Source organism: Euprymna scolopes, chromosome 34 (assembly GCF_053919585.1).
Source record: "Euprymna scolopes isolate OS-2025 chromosome 34, ASM5391958v1, whole genome shotgun sequence".
NCBI lineage: Eukaryota > Metazoa > Mollusca > Cephalopoda > Sepiida > Sepiolidae > Euprymna > Euprymna scolopes.
The window spans coordinates 75,272,970-75,278,657 of NC_136515.1; the positions used below are offsets into that span (position 1 = coordinate 75,272,970).

At 35.4% G+C, this 5,688-nt stretch overlaps 1 pseudogene; it reads left to right on the forward strand.

Annotated features, from left to right (window-relative positions):
• The first annotated feature begins 5,205 nt into the window (after nt 1–5,205).
• Nucleotides 5,206–5,324, forward strand: LOC145259409 (5S ribosomal RNA; annotated as a pseudogene).
• Nucleotides 5,325–5,688: the final 364 nt, after the last annotated feature.

Below are 5,688 nucleotides of genomic sequence, written 5' to 3' on the forward strand. Positions count from 1 at the left end.
TCACGAGAATGATGCTGTAGATGATGATGATGAGAATGTATCAAAATGAATCGGCTGAAAAGGCGTACATTATTTGAGCTTTATGTACAAAGATTTTGGGACAACTGTTAGAGACTTGGGTGCTTATTTAGAATTAAACCTATTTGAAAAAATTAAAATAAAAAATAAATCGCAGAAATTTCTTTATGATGTACGTATCAGTCACGGAACGAAGATGTCATATTCCAAAAACCATATAAATTGATCAAGTAGGCTTTTTTTTTTTATAAAGAAAATCATTTTTTCACGAATTTTAGCGATTTCAATAGTAATTTGTAGACATTATAAGGCTGATTTTAATACGGATAGTTAGAATTGAGTTCTCCCCCCCCCACACACACACAGACTTATTTATAAAACATGACAAACAAAATATAACGTCTTACATTCTCATAAAATATGATTTTCTTAATTAACAAAACGAAACTACTTTATGAACTTACGTAATTTTTTGAATATGATATTTTCGTTTCGTCACGGGTACATACATCACAAAGTTTTTGTTTTGTTTTGTTTTTTAATTTTTCCGTATTTTTTAATTGGCTTAATTAAGTACGGAGACTTGTTATTCCAGGCCAGCGCCCCAGCGGTGAATTATTGATTGATTTATTTAATACCAGCCTGGGAGCCTAGCGTTGCCCCGGTGTTTGGAGGTATGTGTTGAGCAAAAAAAAAAAAAAAAAAAAAAAAAAAAAAGTGGTAGTAAGCAGGCAGGCTTGAACCCGTACTGCGAAGGAAGAAAAGAACGTGAAAAAAAAACATGACGTCTTTGCTGTTGCGTCCATCGCCAAACCAGAAGAATTAAGGCTAGACAATCGAAAAGACCGGATGATTTTCGAAAATTCCGCGAAAATAGCGCCCCCCTCCCTATAGTAAAGTGCCCAGTTGAGGGTGAAGGAATTAATGTTTTTGGACAATTTTTTGATATTTGTCGTGCGAAGGGTCGAGCTTCAAAATAATACCGATCTCATGAAAATCCGTCGCCTCTGTCAAAAGTTTTAGGCAGGCATACATACATACATACATACATACATGCATACATACATACATTTAAACAGACAGGTGAGATTTAAATTATAGATTTAAAAAAAAAAAATGTTAATTACGAAAGTAAATCTACGAGAATGCATTTCGGTTTATTCGTAAACAAGTCCTCCATTTAAATCTTTAGTAAATAGTTGAAAAAAAATCAATGAATTACTTTTGTGACTCTTCGAAATTTGAATTCAGTTTGGAAGCCTTCAAACTTTACTCATTCGACATTGTCTGAAAGTTGAATATGTTTTACAATCCACAGAGATTCAAAAAGTGATAAAAAAAACAAATAAATGTTATTAAAAGCAAGATAAGTTATTTTCCAACATATCTGGAAAAGGTTTTAATGGTTTTACACACTTTAAAACATGTATTCGGTTCGAAAAATGTGTCAAGCGTTGTATGAGAACAAGAAAAATGGCCGCAAATTGACACCTAAATATTTGAAGTATTGAAAATTACTTAAAAATAAAATAAAACAAAATACTGTTGGAAACCCACCCAATATATGCCATGGTAACATATATAGGGTGGGTTTCCAACAGTATTTTGTATATTTTTTATTTTTAAGTCATTATCAAAACTTTAAATATTTAGGTGTCAATTCGCAGCAATTTTTCTTGTTCTCAGATTCCTCTCGACACTACATGTTTTTTGAACTGAATAAACGTTTTAAAGTGAGTGAAACCACTAAAAACATTTCCAGATAGGTAGAAGAGTATTTCAGAATTTTATTTTTTTTATCCTAGCAGTCATCATGTTTTGCCTTTGTTAAGTAGAATGTCCATAGCAGTCATCATGTTTTGCCTTTGTTAAGTAGAATGTCCATACTTTTTGACCTGGCATCATCATCATCTCATCATCGTCAACTCCTTGCCCTGTCAGGAGTGAGGAATGGAGTGAGAGAAGAAGGGCTTTTGCCCGTTTTCCTCAGTTTTCAAGTTTCGCTGGTCTGTGAAGGACGTGCTGATCGTAACTCCATCAAGAAAAAGTATTTGACGTTAACTATTATGTTCTGGATTTTTCTCCTCTAGGGAAAAAAACCTTTATAATTTCATTCTCAGTTAATCAAAAAACAAAAAGGTTTTACCAACTGGGAAATCATTAGTCTCAAGGAGTAATGGAGGAACCGTTTGGTTTTTGAGATATTTTTCTGCAAGAAACAGAAATTTAATTTGCCGACCAGTGAGACAAGACAGGCAGTTTGTCGGCACACATGTTCTTAAAGAAAGAGTCTTGGAAAATATTTCTACCGAAACTCCCTTCTCATCAGGACATTTTTATTTTAAAAGAAAAAGAAAGCAAAAACATTAGAACCAGAAGGTTCTAGAAGATTGTGAGAGTGCCTCTCAAGAAGAGGAGTGAAAGAAAGAAAAAACATTTTTTTGTGAGAATAACACGAGGCTTGAATTTACTGATATTTTATGAGAAGAGTTCCACACAAGAGCTTAAAGTCCATGTGGCTATTTTTGAGAAAAATAGTCTATAAATCCATATAAGCGAATACGTATTTGAAGAAGAGTGTTTGGAGGAGATGAGAAAAGCATGTGTTCGAGACACGTGGGTGACATCACAGCATAAATGAACTGTTTCATATTTTTTTTAAAACACGTTGTTGGAAATACCAGATATAAAGGCTTTTATTAAAAAAAGTAATAAACGAGTTTCTTCCTTTCTTCTGTTTTCTTGCCATGGAGTCTACAACGTGTAGGGTCTATTAAAATATAACAACACTGTAAAAAAAAGGTGTAAAACGTTGCACTAAAACCGTTTTCTTCACCAAACACGTGTTTATATAAATGACTGAAAGTAACTTTTATATACCAGTTTGTATAAATTGTTGGTGTTGTTCTTGGCATTACTCAAAGACACTATCATCCTTCAAAATGGTCTTTACAGCAGCCAGAGACCACACCACATTCTTACGCACCTTGACAAAAATCTTTTTCTTTCTCTTAAGACCTGCTATGAATAATACCAGTTAGACTGTTACTCTCGCTCCTGATTTGGGCAGACAACTGCTAACACCATGTGTTCACACACAAACGAGGATACTATGCTGGTATTGTAACGTGCTGTTACGCTTAAAAAGTATCATTACATTTCAACCACTCAAACCTACCATTTGGCATCGTGGCAAAGGAACAAACAAGTAAAAAAAGAAATAAATAAAAAGTAAAACCTCTTATATTTAAAACTCAAAACAAGATGAAGAGCTATGAGGACGGAGTTGTAGTATTAAACAGAGCAAATGTTTGTACCACAGAATTTTTTTACATACTCTACACCATTCTCAATGCACTTTTACCAGCTATGAACGATGGCTGTTCACAAGCATCTGGAGCGCAATTTGTCATACGGGAGTGTGGGGGATATGGTTAGAAAAGAAGAAAAAAAAAAAGAAACATACCGGGCGTATCTGCATCGCTCTTTGGGAAAGAAGAAGGAAAGGATGGCCAGCGCATTTGTATGCGCGAAGGGCATCTTGGGAAGGCAGAGCATGATGGGAGAAGCTATTTTTTTTTTCCTGTCTCTTCCTTTTTTTCTAGATAGGAGGATATAAAAGCAGGGAAAAATTCCCTGGGGCAGCAAAGAGAAAAGAGTCGTGAACAACTTCTCTTGAAAAGAATTTTGTATTGCTGACGTTCGGATTGTGCAGTGTGACATTGGTGGCGAGAGGCCAGGTGTGGTCGATTGGAAAAGAAGAAGGCAGAAACGTGCTGTTGTCGAACCCCAGAACCGAATTCTGATGATAACGCATTTTCGTTTGAAAAGTAAAGCCTCTTATTTATTTTTAAAACAAAAAATGTTGAACAGTTTTGAAAACGGGGTTTTACTATTAAAACTAGAGATCTTTTGTGCTCTAGAATTTATTTTTCTACATAGTCACCACCATTCTCAATGCACCTTTGCCAAGAATTCAATGATGGATCTTTGCTTTTGACGCATGTTTATGACAGAGGTTATTTGCATAGAGTCTGGCACCGTTGCAAAAAGAACAAACAAATAAAAAAAAGGAAAGAAATAAAAATCCGACTCTGCAGCCTTTTTTAAATGCAAATGAAATTTATTTGTGGTTCTTCCAAAACAATGCATTTCATTATCTTGCAATAGTCTTTTCGCACACACGTGTCTTTTAAAAGTCTTTCTCCTTGTCACCTCATGCTGGCCGTTATCCAGCACTTTCTCGCTCTCAACTTTACACATCCATCTTGTCCAGCATGCAACCTGATTCTCCCTTCAACAACAAGGTGTTTTTTCTCTCCTTTCCTTGTGATGCAAGCTCGTATATACTTGCTAATTTGCATACATGTTTTAACAGCTGCTGCTACTAATATTTTCGCTGGCCAGCTATCCTTTGGCTGCTGATGATTTTCGCACACGTGCCCATACATGCTCTGTTACAATGTGAAGAATTTTTCTCTGCTTACTGCTCAGACTTTTTACTATAGACATTCCCTATGGACATCTGGTGCTACCAGATCAGACTGTCTGAAGATATTGGCTTCCTCTTTTCCCTTTGCAAAATTCAATCATGTTCAGCAAAACTAACAACAAAAAACAATTTTGTTCTACAAAACAACTAAACCAAACATCATGAATAAAACTTTTTTTCCAATATTGCCGGATTCGGCATTAAATATGGATTTAATAAATAGATTTCTAAATAGTAATGTTATTATTTCAACATGGTTCATAAACTGCAGAAGTATCCATTTTTTTTTTTTTACAAATATATTTCCAGTCATCATATACACGAGGGTCGTTCCAAAAGTAAGGCCTCCTTTTTTTTTTTTAACTCAAAAGCTAAAGCATTGAAAAGTTACGAAAATGAGAATGGTACCATTAAAACGAACAACCTTTTGTGATTCAGAATTTATTTTTCTACATAGTCACCACCATTCTCAATGCACTTTTGTCAGCCTACTTTTATGCCTCAGTTGTAAAAGTCCAGAACGGGCTTTGTCACTCATATCTCTGTTACACTCTGTAATCAACGAACCCATCTCTTAATTGTGTTGACATCAACTGCATTGGCTTCGTAAACGTTCAACAGGCGCCGGTGAATGTTGATTGGTTCAGTTGTTTTTGCAAGGAGGAATTCAATGTAGAATCTCTGCCACTGACACAATATACGGCATAATCACGTTGACACACCGGTTCCCGTCAGATCACCGAAGTTAAGCAACATTGAGCCTGGTCATTATTAAAATGGGTGACCAATTTGGGAAATCCAGGTGCTGTATGTAGGAGGACGTCGACACCTCCCTGTAAAAAGTTGCAAAAACCTAACGTTGTCATCTCCCCTAACAGGGATATACATGCGACTGGGGACCGCTTGTGAATTTCATACTCCCATGAAACTTCCTCCTTCGGAGGAAGCCGGTTAAACCCTGCAATTTGTAATCTTCTCTGACCTATTCTGGGGGAAATTAAAAAATAATAGGAGGTATTACTTTGGGATGCTGAAAAGGATAATCTTTCCTTTTTTTTAAAGTTTTTAATAAGAACAGAATGCATAATCGAAAATTACTTATCACCTTTTTTTATTTAAAAACAAATTTTTTTTTTTTTTGATGCCGCTTCACAACCAGTCTGAGTGTGTTGATGAGG